The sequence below is a fragment of the Emydura macquarii genome, unplaced genomic scaffold, assembly GCF_026122565.2.
Source record: "Emydura macquarii macquarii isolate MOO-44397 ecotype Brisbane River unplaced genomic scaffold, CSIRO-AGI_Emac_v2 contig_2897, whole genome shotgun sequence".
Taxonomy (NCBI): Eukaryota; Metazoa; Chordata; order Testudines; family Chelidae; genus Emydura; species Emydura macquarii.
Genome location: NW_027133034.1, coordinates 39,192,974 through 39,206,877, shown reverse-complemented (window position 1 = coordinate 39,206,877; position 13,904 = coordinate 39,192,974). Strand labels below are relative to the sequence as shown.

At 40.9% G+C, this 13,904-nt stretch overlaps 1 long non-coding RNA gene across 2 annotated transcripts in view; it reads left to right on the top strand.

The window, feature by feature from the left end:
• Positions 1-13,904, top strand: part of LOC137166854 (uncharacterized) — a 31,174-nt gene that overhangs the window by 2,812 nt on the left and 14,458 nt on the right. For both annotated transcript variants that reach the window (XR_010923844.1, XR_010923845.1), the window contains exon 2: positions 3,711-3,806. This is a non-coding gene — a long non-coding RNA (uncharacterized lncRNA). The remainder of the gene's footprint in view (positions 1-3,710; positions 3,807-13,904) is intronic.

Below are 13,904 nucleotides of genomic sequence, written 5' to 3'. Positions count from 1 at the left end.
TTGGGTTCAATAAGCAACAACAAGAGAAAAACTAACAAGCACTTCCTGTAATGCTACTTTTATAAATACATTGGAAATAATCACAAAAAAATTGCACCTATAACTTTCAGAGACACGATATTTTTGAAGTAGTAAACACTAACATGAATATGAATTTGTATGTTTAATAATTGTGTGCTTAATTTTGCAACTCTGTCACTCATGCTGAGGAGTACTTACTCATGTGAAAAGGCCTGTTGAGTTTTTAATGGGACTAATTTGAGTAAGTATCACTCATTGTAAGTGTCTTTCAAATGTAGTAGTACTACACTGCAGAAGTAGTCACGGTCTGGAGGGAAGCACTGCTGAATACTAGTAAAGGTGGCAGAATTTGATGCATAATAAATGGGAAGGAATGAAGGAGGGCTATAGAGCTTGTGGGAAGGGGCAGCGTGTAGCAACCCTACCCCAGGAATTATCCAATCTCTGTTTTCTTGTGGCTCTGAGGTGAAGTCATCTGTTATTTGTATAGGCCATATATAAGAACAGCCATACTGGGTCTGACCAATGGTCATTCTAGCCCAGTATCCTGTCTTTTGGCAGTGACCAGGTGCTTCAGAGAGAATGAATAGAACAGGTAATCATCAATTGATCCATCTCATGGGCCATTCTCAGACTTTGGCAAACAGCAATCCCTGTCCATCTTGGTTAATAGCCATTGATGAACTTATCGAGTTATTTTTTTAACCCTGTTATAGTCTTGGCCTTCACAACATCCTCTGGCAAAGAGTTCTACAGATGGACTATACGTTGTGTGAAGAAATACTTCCTTTTGTTTGTTCTAAATTTGCTGCCTATTAATTTCATTTGATGACCCCTAGCTCTTGTGTTATGAGGAATAAATAACACTTCCTTGTTTACTTTCTCCATATCAGTCATGATTTTATAGACCTCTATCAAATTCCCCCCCTTAGCCATCTCTTTTCCAAGAGGAAAAGTCCCAGTCTATTCATCTCATATGGAAGCTGTTCCATACCCCTCATCATTTTAGATGCCCTTTTCTGTACCTTTTCCAATTCCAATAGATATTTTTTGAGATGAGGCAACCAGATTGCACGCAGTATTAAAGATGTGGGCATACCATGGATTTATAAAGAGGAAATTAATATTTTCCATCTTTTTATCTATCCCTTTCTTAATGATTCCCAACATTATGTTAGCTTTTTTGACTGCTGTGCACATTGAGTGGATGTTTTCAGAGAACTATCCACAATGACTCCAAGATTTTCCTTGAGTGGTAACAGCTATTTTGGACCCCATCATTATATATGTATAGTTGAAATTATTTTTTCCAATGTGCATTATTTTGCATTTATCAACATTGAATTGCATCTGCCATTTTGTTGCCCAGTCACCCAGTTTTGGGAGATCCCTTTGTAACTCTTCGCAGTCTGCTTTGGACTTAACTATCATCTGCAAATTTTGCCACTTCAATATTTACCTCTCTTTCCAGATCATTTAGGAATATTTGACCAATACTGGTCCCCGAACAGAAACCTGGGGGATACCACTGTTTACCTCTCTCTATTCTGAAAACTGATCATTTATTCCTACCCTTTGTTTCCTATCTGTTAACCAGTTACTGATCCAGGAGAGGACCTTCCCTCTTATCCCATGACTGCTTACTTCTCTTAAGAGCCTTTGGTGAGGGACCTTGTCAAAGGCTTTCTGAAAATCTAAGTACACTATATCCACTGGATCATCCTTGTCCACATGCTTGTTGACCCTCCTCAAAGAATTCTAGTAGATTGGCGAGGCATGATTTCCCTTTACAAAAATCACGTTGACTCTTCCCCAGCAAATCGTATTCATCTATGTATCTTATAATTCTGTTCCTTACAATAATTTCAATCAATTTGCTTGGTACTGAAATGAGTTTTACCAGGCAGTAATTGCCGGGATTACCTCTGGAGCCTTTTAAAAAAATTGGCATCACATTAGCTATCCTCCAGTCATCTGGTACAGAAGCTGATTTAAATAATAGATTACATACTACAGTTAGTAGTTCTGCGATTTCACATTTGAGTTCCTTCATAACTCTTGGGTGAATACCATCTGGTCTTAATGATTTATTACTGTTTAATTTGTCAATTTGTTCCAAAACCTCTCCTCTAATGACATCTCAATCTGGGACAGTTCCCCAGATTTGTCACCTAAACAGAATGGCTCAGGTTTGGGAACCTCCCTCACATCCTCAGCCATGAAGACCAATGCAAAGAATTCATTTAGTTTCTTCACAGTAACCTTATCTTCCTTCAGTGCTCCATTAGCATCTCAATCATCTAATGGCCCCACTGGTTGTATCCTGCTTCTGATGTACTTAAACAATTTTGCTGTTATTTTTTGTCTTTTTGGCTAGCTGTTCTTCAAATTCTTTTTCAAGCTTCCTATTTATATTTTTACACATCATTTGCCAGAGTTTATGCTCCTTTCTATTTTCCTCAATAGGATTTAACTTCCACTTTTTAAAGGATGCCCGTTTGCCTCCAACTGTTTCTTCTACTTTTGTTGGTTAGTCACAGTTGCACTTTTTTGGTCCTCTTACTATGTTTGATTAATTGGGGCTATACATTTAAATTGAGCCTCTATTATGGTGTCTTTAAAAAGTTTCCATGCAGCTTGCAGGGATTTCACTTTTAGCACTGTACCTTTTAATTTCTGTTTTAACTAACTTCCTCATTTTTGTGTAGTTCCCCTTTCAGAAATTAAATACTACTTTGGTGCTTCCCCCCAGGGTTGTTAAATTGTATTACGTTATGGTCACTATTACCAAGCTATATTCACCTCTCGGACCAGATCTTGTGCTCCATTTAGAATCAAGAATTGCATCTCCTCTTGTGAGTTCCAGCTGCCCCAAGAAGTAGTCATTTAAGGTGTCAATAAACTTTATCTCTACATTCTGTCCTGAGGTGACATGTACCCAGTCAATATGGGGTTAGTTGAAATGCCCCATTATTGGTGAGATTTTTATTTTTATAGCCTCTCTAATCTCCCCGAGCATTTCAGTTACTGTCACCATCCTCGTCAGGTGGTTGGTAATATATCCCTACTCCTATATTCTTATTCTTCAAGCATAGAATGACTATTCATAGAGATTCTATGGCACAGTTTGGTTCATTTAAGATTTATTTCTTTTGACTCTATAGTCTTTTGACACATATAGTGCCACTGCCCCACCAGTACGACCTCTACTAGTGCAACTGGGGAAGGGTGGTAACACGTGTACATAGACCCACTTTATGTACCTTATTTCTCTGTGAAAGTGCACAGGGCAAGTGACAATCTTGCCCTAAATAAGTCATATACAATTTGGAGGGTATCCTTTTTGTAAGAATGCATATTAGTGTGAAATTTGGTATTCCTATAGCTTTGGAAATCAATGGTACTTGTTAATTTGTTGTTGTAGGCCAAACTGGAGAGACTCACATACACAGTGTATCAAATATTATAAAATAGTATCATATGGACAGGTATTGTAGCCTTCCAAATTTTTATTTATTATAAGACAAGATATCATCTAATCACAAAATTTGGCAACTATAATAGGAGTTTTCAGACCCACAGGATGCTGGTAAACAATTCCCCCATCATACTTATTAAGCAGACAGTTCTCCACAATATGTCACATTATCTGCTGAGCACTGCAGCAACTGCATCTTTTCTTTTGCCAGATCCAAATGGATAATACAGTGGATAATAGGATTCATAGTTTGAGTGAAAAGTAACGTTTGTAAAAGAGCACTGTGATTCTTGGATGGAAGATAATGGTAAGTGCAAAGTATTATTACCAAACTCAAATATCTACAGTTTGAGCCAGATGAGAGACAGGGGGCTGTGCACTTGTGACAAGGGATGGACCTTCGGGCACCTATGGAGTTCGGGGTCTGAACTGTGTTTCTGGGTCAGAAAGGACACTGCCCTCCCCTGTCAAAGGGAGAAACTTGGATTAAAGTCCGTGAGGGGAACCTCATGAAGCACCCCAAATCCTGAGCCACATGTTGGGTGTAGGCCTGCTCTTCTGATTGATTATGATGTCTTTTCTGCCTGGCACAGTGCTCAGGAACCAACCACTTTGGCCATCTGTTAAGATTAGCATTTTAGATCTTCCCTTTTAGACTAATGTTTTAAAAGGGAGATGAAGTGAGAGTCCCAGCAATAGCTATTAATCATCACATGCGAGGCGGTTTTCACTTGACTTGGCTACAGCAGTCAGAATGCACCCTTATGCATGTCTGATGTTACTCTAGCCCATAGTTTTGCTCCTTGCTGTATTACCCTTTTAGCAGAAACTTACTGACTTGCGCTTGAAATGTTTTCTGCGAAGCACAAGACAAGATAGGGTCTTTTTATTTATTTTGTATCTAACACTACTATATATTTATTTAGTTTGCTTTAGTTTGCCTGTATGGGTTTTTGTTTTTTGGCACAGCCATTTTTTCTTTTAGCAGCATCGTATTTCAATTATTACTTTAAGTATGTTAAAGGGCATGTGCATCCATGTGCACATATACTGGACATTTACCATTACTGTAAAAGGCTTATTACCTGAGTTATGTTCACTTTCAGCTGTATGTTGACTTGTAATACTTTGAGAGAGCATGTGGTGGTAAGGAAAACTCTCATAGTATTGTTCAAAACTCCTCCTATGACTTCTGTTACATTTGGTAGACCTGTGAAGACATCTTGATTTGTTCTCATTGTAAGATTTTCTTTGTTTTTTTTAAATATGTTTTCCTTGTTCTAGCATTTGAAAATATGTTCTTGTGTCTACATATGCTCACTCAGTTTAGGTTTGGTTTTTTGTTGTTGTTGTTGTTTCTCCCATTTGGTCTCAGGGTGTGTTGTGATTTTGGTTTATTATTAGTATTGTCACAGTTTCAGGATAACTGCACCTGTATTCCCGCTCTGTGGTCTACTCCAGGGGAGACCACTCCAGATTTCAGGTTTCCAACCATCACTTGTCTGTGGGTAGGGACTCTTGTCTCACTTCCTTTTGCATGGTACCATACACTAAAATATCCCCAGTAAGCCAGTGTGCCTAACAGCTAGCATGTATGTATTGCTTTCTCTCCGATGTCAGTGTTTTTACCAGTGACCACACAGCTCTTCCAAAGTAAAGTACATTCATTTATTCTTAGGGTAAAAAAAAATTTAAGAGAAAACAACATATAAAATAATAAAAGTTCCTACATGCTGACTTATAAACATATCAGAAATCACCTATCTTCCCCATGGGGAGTCTGGTAAGCCAATGTTCCTTCCAATCTTTCAACAAAGTTTGGAGCTTTTTCTGCCTGTCTGCTGAATCCAAAGGAATATGCTGAGTCTATTTAAACTCAGCCTTTTATACCCAAAGACCATTTGAAGACCCAGTTTGAACCAATATATGCAGACCACCCCAGAGGATTGTAAACCACTCCAGAGAAGTACCATCTCAATGATTTGCCTTAATTACCCCTCTATTATTTTTTACTTCCTGGAGGAGCTGTGGTAACTCTTCCCCATAGAGTATAATACAATCATACATAAACCTTTCATAAATGTAATGCAGTGGTCCCCAAAGATACTGCATGGGGTTGCAATATCTGTCACAATCAGTACTCTGGATAATCCCACATTGCTATTAATTTTTGACACTCTTACATATGTTGAGTAGTACCTTGCTCCACATTCTGCCACCCTTACACATGTTAAGCAAGCAGTCCAATTGAATTTCGATGGAGCAACTTGCCAAGTAAGAGGCTATTCAAGGGGAGTAATGGTGGTAGAATCTAACTATCTATATTTAATGTTAAAATTTGAGGCAGAAACTGATTCATAGAATGTGGCACCACCGAGATTTAGGATCCCCTAAACATCTCAATGTCATATCAAGTTTTTGATTGGAAATTACTATATTAAATAATATCAGGTTGGCACTGGGTCAAATGCTTCCGTGAGAGAACTGGAATTTGTTACTGCACATATGGGTTGTTGCTGTTTTCAGCAGGGTGACTCAAATTAAGGAGAGGTTGCCTTGGACTCTGCGGTGAAGACAAGTTGGAATTTTGGTAGGGGTAATCTTTTTAGTTGAGAGTTAGGGTGGGGTGTGGAGGACATAAAGGACTGAAATATGCTTAGTCTTCATTTGGGCTCAGCAGCAAAGCCTTCATAGCTATAAACAGGTACTTGGACTGCTACTGCAGCTGATTCAGCTTAAGAGGGAGGGAAGGCAGAAAGATGGAGGAGCTGGTAAGGAGCTGAATTTGTAGTACTGCAGATTGCAGACACTAAATGTTAATGGACTGGCACTGGGGGAAGTGTGCATGCGAGTCTATGTGTGCAAGGGAGGGTCTCCCCTAGAAAAGTATTGGAACTATTAAAAGTGTTACACCTTTCCTTTTCCCATTAATTAGATTGTGGGTATGTCTATACTGACGGCGGCAAAGTCGCTGCCACCTGATCGATCTTTCTGGATCGATTGAGCAGTCAGTGTAGACCCGCTCAATCGATCAGGAAGTCGACTGAGCAAAACCATCTCCTCAAGTAGCGTAGCGCTGTGTCGATGGGAACGAGGTTCCCGTCGGTGCAGTGCAGTGAAGACACCACGCAGAAGGGAAGCAGAACAGCCGACGGGAATTACACAAGCTACTCTGCGTAGCTTGTGTAACTCCCGTCGACTGCCGCCGAATTGCCAGGTCAGTGTAGACCAGGGCTTAAACTTTGTTTTATTTTGCTTGTATGGTACCTAGCCCAGCATGGGTCCCTGACCCTGGTCTCTGGGCACTGCCATTATAGAGCTATTAAGAATAACAATTCATTTACTTGTTGACCTGACTCTTCCTCACATGAATGCTAACTATCTGGTCTTCTGTATCCTAATGCATGAAGTTGCCTCTAGAAGCAGCATCTTAGCATACAGGAGGCACTGGCAAGATGTATTTCTGTCTCTACCTTTGTCCTTTCAGTTACCTTATTGTTTTCTATTAAATCTCCCATTTCTTTTTCTCACGTTGTCTTTTTCTTTTCTGTGCATTCTTTCTCCTCTATTTACTTTCCCTTCTCCTTTCTGTCTCTCCACCACAGTCACCTCTCTGCTTATTATCCATCTGCCTATACTACTTATTTTCCCATATGCTGTCTGCCTTTTCTCTTCTAGCCCATTAGTCTGCATCATTATTCTCTTCACTTCTCAAGTGCTCTTGTATGACATTAAAGTGGCTTTGCCGGACACAACACTTCCTCCTTTCCCTGAATGTGAAGCTATGTATAAACTCAACAGTGGACTTCTTTCTCCCCTGCAGGTAGTGCTGAGTATAGTCAAACTACTTCAGAGACCCAAGATGGGAAAAGCATAGACAAGGAAAGAGCTACGATATTTCTTTTATCTCCTACGTGTTAAGTCTAGCTCTACTAGCAGTCTAGGGCTTCAGGGCCATGGCCCAAGCTTAGGGCTCCAGGTTTGTCACAGAGGAGAAATATCACACACTGATTTTCCTATTTGATTCCTCCTCCCCCCACCCCCTGTCCTTGATTTTCTAAAATGGTGGCTGGCGGGTTGCTAGCCCAGTGTCAAGGTGAGACCTGGAGCAGGGGGGCTAGGGAGCAAATCCTCATTGCACTTCTTATGCAGCAGCAGCTCCTGTCCGATGGGGCTGGGCCCAGTGCCCCCCTTCAGATGTTGCAACTGGAGCAGGGCGTTGCAGTGCTGCTCAAGTTTGGCTCTGCCACTTCTCTGCCATTTTTTGGGAGGTTGTGTGGGTATGTGCACAGGAACTGAGCAGTGCTGTGACCCTGTGTGCCAGGTCACAAGGCCCAGAACAGGGCACTGTGTCCAGCCCAACAGGACAGGAACCTCTGCTGCCTGGTATGAGCATAGGATGGGCTTGCTTTCCAGCCCCTGGTTCCCTTTATCTCCTCATTGGCCAGGAATGAGGAGGGCATTTTTATCAAAAATCAGGGTGCAGTCGCAGTAAATTTAGTAACCCGTGACTTACTAAATTTACCATGACTGCTCTGTGACTTTTGATTTAAGAAAAATGCTATGACAAATTTGCAGCTCTACCCATGGTTAAACAGGATTTTTTGGATGACGAATAATATAGAGGGCACTTGCCTTGTTCCTCACAAATGCAAGAAACATAATGTCCTTATTTTCAATTGCATATTTTCTATGCTTTGCATTAGATTTCTTTTTTCCTCTGGTACTTCCTGGCAGCATTAGTAATTTGCATGTATTTCCAGGGAAAGGAAGGACTCTTGTGAGAGAGTACAGCTCTGTATTCACAGCCTACACACTATTGTAATAATCCTTGTACAAGGCATGCCTTATACAGTACCATTTAAACTTCTAATTTGCTGGTCGGTATTGTCCTGACACAATGTTGCCTTACATTTTATCTGACATTCGAATGATTTGTATGATAACACATGTTCAAAACCCCACAGGTCTTCCCAGCCAGAAGTTGGCAAATAAATCTGTCCTAAACAAAGGACTGTGTGCTTGCCTTAATTTGCATTTAAGCAGCAAACAGAGTCATCCAGCAGGAAGGGAAAACAAAAGAAACTCAAACAGGTGAAAAAAACCAGCAGGGAGCATCCTTCCAAGTTCGACTTTGTCTCCTGTAAATGATGCATATTTTTCAAGAGCGGAACTGGAACTATAAAAAGGAGGGGCAAACACCCCTCTCTCCTTCTGTCTCCAAAGAACAGGGAGAGGATCTGGGATTTCTGTGAATAGTTAGTGTCAGAGGCTGGATAACAGAGGAACACTTCAAAGGGAATCAGGGACTGGAGTGCACCCATGATTAATCTGCAAGATGAAAACAGGTCCGGTATAGCCCAGGGGAGGATGCTTGAATGGCTAATACCCCATCACCACAGACAAGGCTACCTCTCGCTAGAGGCACAGGGTAACAAGGTGACTCTCAGTACTGGGTACCTTGAGCACCATCACAGTATAATTTGTATTAAAATCAGGATTTTTTTTTAAAATAACGTTACTTACATTAAAGTTTTTTTGCAAAGTTAAAACCACAATCACAGAAAAACATAAATACTGTTAACATTTAAAAAAATTAAAGTGTAAAAACAAAAGGTATGACAGCACCCCATATATCAGTGCAGATTGTACGTAACAAACAATGGATGCATGTCCAATAACAATTTCAATTCCCCCTACTTCACTGAGTAGAATATCTTTAATAAAAACTGTTTGATAAAATCATTTGCAGAGTCAAAAATAATACCGCTTAATTCCTCATTACTTCAGCTATCCGCAAAGCAGGAAAGAGATGTATTCAGCTGAGATTTGAAATGTGTGAGAATCAGTGAAGCAGAAAGATACTGGAAGCCTTTTGTAGATGACAGCAGCTATAGCAGGAAAGGGTTTCACACCAATAGCAATGAGATTGCACAGAAGGGCAGAGAAGTTACTCAGTGCTATTCGGGCATAGAAAGAGACGAGGGTCATCAGGTAGGCTGGAGCAAGTCCATGGAGAGTTTTGAAAATGAGGAGAGCACTTTTAAATTACATTCTGAAACAAATAGGGAAGCAATGGAGTTGCTAGAGGATGGCATTATGTGGTCATTCTCCTTGGTAGATATAGGAAGATGAGCAAAAACTGAGATTTGAAGAAATGAGACTTGGTGGAGTTGCAGTAATTAAGAAGAGAAGAAGAAGATATGAACAAGGACTTCAGGGGAGTGGAGTCAGGGCAGTGGCATATGTTGGCATTGGTGTAGAAATGATAATAGCAGATACAGTGTTCAGATGTAGGAGATTCAGAATCAAGTATAATGTAAATCTTATGGAGAGCAGAGCCATATGGAATATCTCTGAGCTAGGTGAAATTTTTTGAACGAAAGGTTTTTTGTTTAATTGAAAAATGACCTTTTGTTAAACAATTTTTCTCCCCAGTAAAGCTGACATTGTCAAAATTCCTCTGCGTGAAACATGTCATGCTTTTCTGGTTGGTTTTCAATTGTTTATCAAAAGGATTATTGAAATTTTTCATTTACCTAAAACCTATTGTCAGTAAATGAAGTAGGCTGATAAACATTCTTATGATGGTTGGTTTAAAAAAATTTGCATGTGGGGACTTCACAAACACAAGTCCCATCTCCCAAAACAGGCCAAATTTGAACCTTTCAAAATGAAAACAACTTCAAATTTTAAAAATAACCATTTTGAAAATGTTTGATAAAAAATGTTTGAGGGGAAAAATCTTAGGAACCAAAATTAAAAAATAATGTGGGGGAAGCCAGAAAAGAACTCCAAATTTTGAAAATTTTTTCACAATTTTAAAAATTTTTTTAACAAACTTTATCAGTCTTGGTTGATAAAGTTTTACTGTAATACACTTAGCCATCTGTAAGGCATTTGACTTGGTATTCTGTGACATTTTAATTTGAAAACTAGAGCAATACAAAATCAATGAAGCTCACAATAAATGGATTAAAAACTGGCTAACTTATAGGTCTTAATGTACTTGTAAATGGGGAATCATCTCTGAGAGGCTATGTTCAGACTGACGGCGGCAAAATCGCCACCGCCAGAATGATCTTTCTTGATCAATTGAGCAGTCAGTGAGACCTGCTCAATAGATCAGGAAGTCGACTGAGTAAGTCCACCCCCTCAAGTAGCGTAGCGCTGAGCCGACGGGAACGCTGTTCCCGTCGGCTCAGCACAGTGAGAACAACGCGCAGAAGGGAAGCAGAGCAGTCGACATCAGTTATGCAAACTACTCTGCGTAGTTTGCGTAACTCCCGTCAACTGTCGCCGAATCGCGCGGTAAGTGTGAACCAGCCCAGAGGGTATGTTTCTAAAGGGGTCCTGCAGGGATCAGTTCTGAGTCCTGTGCTAATTAACATATTTTATTAATCTGGAAAAAAGCATAAAAACATAACTGAAAAAGTTTACAGAGGACACACAGACTGGGGGAATGGTAAATAATGAAGAGGCGAGGTCACTAATTAGAGTGATCTGGATTGTTTGGCAAAATGGATGCAAGCAAACAAAATGTGTTTTAATGCAGCCAAATGTAAACAAAGCATCTAGGAACAAAGCATGTAGGCCATGTTTACAGGATGGGGGGGGACTAACATAGGAAGCAGTGACTTGAAAAATACTTGGGGGTCATGATGGATAATCAGTGAAACATGACCTCCCAGTGCAATGCTGTGGCTAAAAGTGCTAATGCAACACTTGGATGTGTAAACAGGGAAATCTTGAGCAGGAGTAGAGAGGTTATTTTACCTCTGTATTTGGCACTGTGGTCATCACTACTGGAATACTGAGTCTAGTTCTGATGCTGACATTTCAAAACGGGTGTTGAAAAATTGAAGGTTCAGAGAAGAGCCAAGAGAATGGTTAAATGAGTGCCTGATAATGAAAAAGGAGCTCAATTTATTTTGTTCAACAAAGAGAAAGTGAATGGGGGGCCTTGATCACAGTTTATTAGTTCTTACATGGGGAACAAATATTTGCAAAATGCCCATTTTTCAATCTAGCAGAGAAAGGTGTAACATGATCCAGTGGCTGGAAGCTGAAGGTAGGTATATTCACTCTAGAAATAAGCCACACACACATTTTAAAAAATGAAGCTACTTAACCACTGGAACAATTTACCAAGGGTTGTAGCGGATTCTCCATCACTCATAATTTTAAAATCAAGTTTGGATGTTTTTTCTAAAAGACATGTTGTGGTTCAAACAGGAATTAATTTAGGAAAATTCTGCATAACACAGGCCATAGAAGGTCAGACTTCTTGATCACAGTGGCCTTTTCTGGTTTTATTATCTAATCTCAGTTTAGAAAGAATACAGAAAATGTTTTTATCTTGCTTAAAAGACATACAACTGTATTTAAGATATTACACTGGAGGAAGTTGAGATTAAGCCACAATTTGTTTTGCCAAATTTGGGAGAGGTGAATTACTTTGAGGGGGAAAATACTCTTGAATTATAGTTTTAATATTTTTTGAGAGGGAGATGACAGCCTGTTTTTTCCCCTGCACCCAACTATTTTTAGGGTATGTCTACATTGCGAAGTGAAGTCAATTTATTTTAAACCAACTTTCACCCACTGAAGTTTAGAAGTTGCAAGAGCGTGATCACACTACGCTGATTGCATTGGTGCATTGCATCCCACTACCTGCGCTTGGTTCGACAATCAAAGCAGTGCATTGTGGGTAGCTATCCCACAGTGCAATTAGACGCAGAAGCTTTTGGGAAGGTTGTCCTCCTCCCATGATGCAACGTGCTCTCTTCCCCCTCCCTTCGTGTCCCAAACATATGGCAAATGCTTTTTCACGCTGTTTTTCTTTGCCACGCACGTGCCGTTGTCGGAGAGACATAGTGCAGAGCTGAGCAGGCTCCATCATTGTGAGCATCGCAAATACCTCTCGACTTATCCCGCAGTGTTTTCAAGGGCGAGACAGGAGCCGCAGTGTGGAAAATTGCGATGTTACTGAGGCCACCGTGCTACAAGCCACAGAGTGAAACAATTCCTGTTTGCTGCAGGCTGTCACACACCATCTTCAGTCGGTGGAGCGCCAGTTCTGGTTCAGAAAAATAAGCACAGACTGGTAGGATCGCATCATTATGAAGGTGTGAGATGATGAGCAGTGGCTGCAGAACTTTCATATATGAAAGGCCACTTTCTTTGAACTTTGCATGGAGCTGTCCAGCCCTGAAACACATGAATACTCGCTTGAGACCTGCTCTGACAGTGGAGAAGAGAGTGGCCATCGCTCTATGGAAGATAGCAAGGCCAGACTCCTACCAGTCAGTTGGGAATCAATTCAGATTCGGTAAATCCACCATGGGAGCTGCTGTGATGCAAGTGTACAGGGCTATTAATAGACTTCTGCTATGAAGGGTAGTGACTTTAGGAAATGTGCAGGACATAGTGGATGGGTTTGCCGCACTGGGGTTCCCAAACGGTGAGAGGGCGATAGATGGCACGCAAATCCCTATCTTAGCACCAGATCACCTTGCCACAGAGCACATAAACCAGAAGGGATACTTCTCAGTAGTGTTGTAGACCCTTGTGGATCACAAGGGACATTTCACTGAAATCAGCATGGGGTGGTACAGAAAGGTTCATGACACACGCATCTTTAGGAACTCAGATCTGTTCAAAAAGATGCAGGCAGGCACTTTCTTCCCTGAACAAAAAATAAATATTGGGGATGTTGAAATGCCAATAGTGATCCTGGGGGATCCTGGCTAATGAAGCCCTACACTGGGCATCTGGACGGTGAGAAGGAGCATTTTAATAATTAGCTCGGCAAATGCAGAATGGTGGTGGAATGTGCATTTGGCCACTTAAAAGCAAGATGGAGATGTCTACTCACTAGGCTTGACCTCAGTGAAAAAAACATCCCAGCAGTTCTCTTTGCATGCTGTCTGCTCCATAACGTGTGTGAAACAAAGGGGGGGAAGTTCCCCCAGGGTTGGGTCATGGAGGCTGATGGGCTGACTGCCAATTTTGAGCAGCCAGATTCCAATGTGATACTAAGAGCCAACCACGGAGCGCTGCACCTCAGGGAAGCATTGAAAAACCGTTTGGGGAATGAACCACGGTAATGTATGTCTCTCTCAGTACTGTGCCTTTCTTTCCCATTCCCCACCCTCGCAGCATTGGCCCCCTCCTGTTCATTCCCCACTGACAATCCCGAAGCTATGAATGAATAAAGACAGATGTTTTTTAAAGCAGTACAGTTTTACTTGTGACCCATTTCAGGGGGAGGAAAAGAAGATAAATTAACATTGTCATGAGGCTGCTTGGCCATCCAGAGCAAAGTGTGACTGTGCAAACAGCAATAATTGCGTGCAGTTCTTAAAGGGACCGTTGCCTCTTTCTGCTCGCCTCCACCAGCACG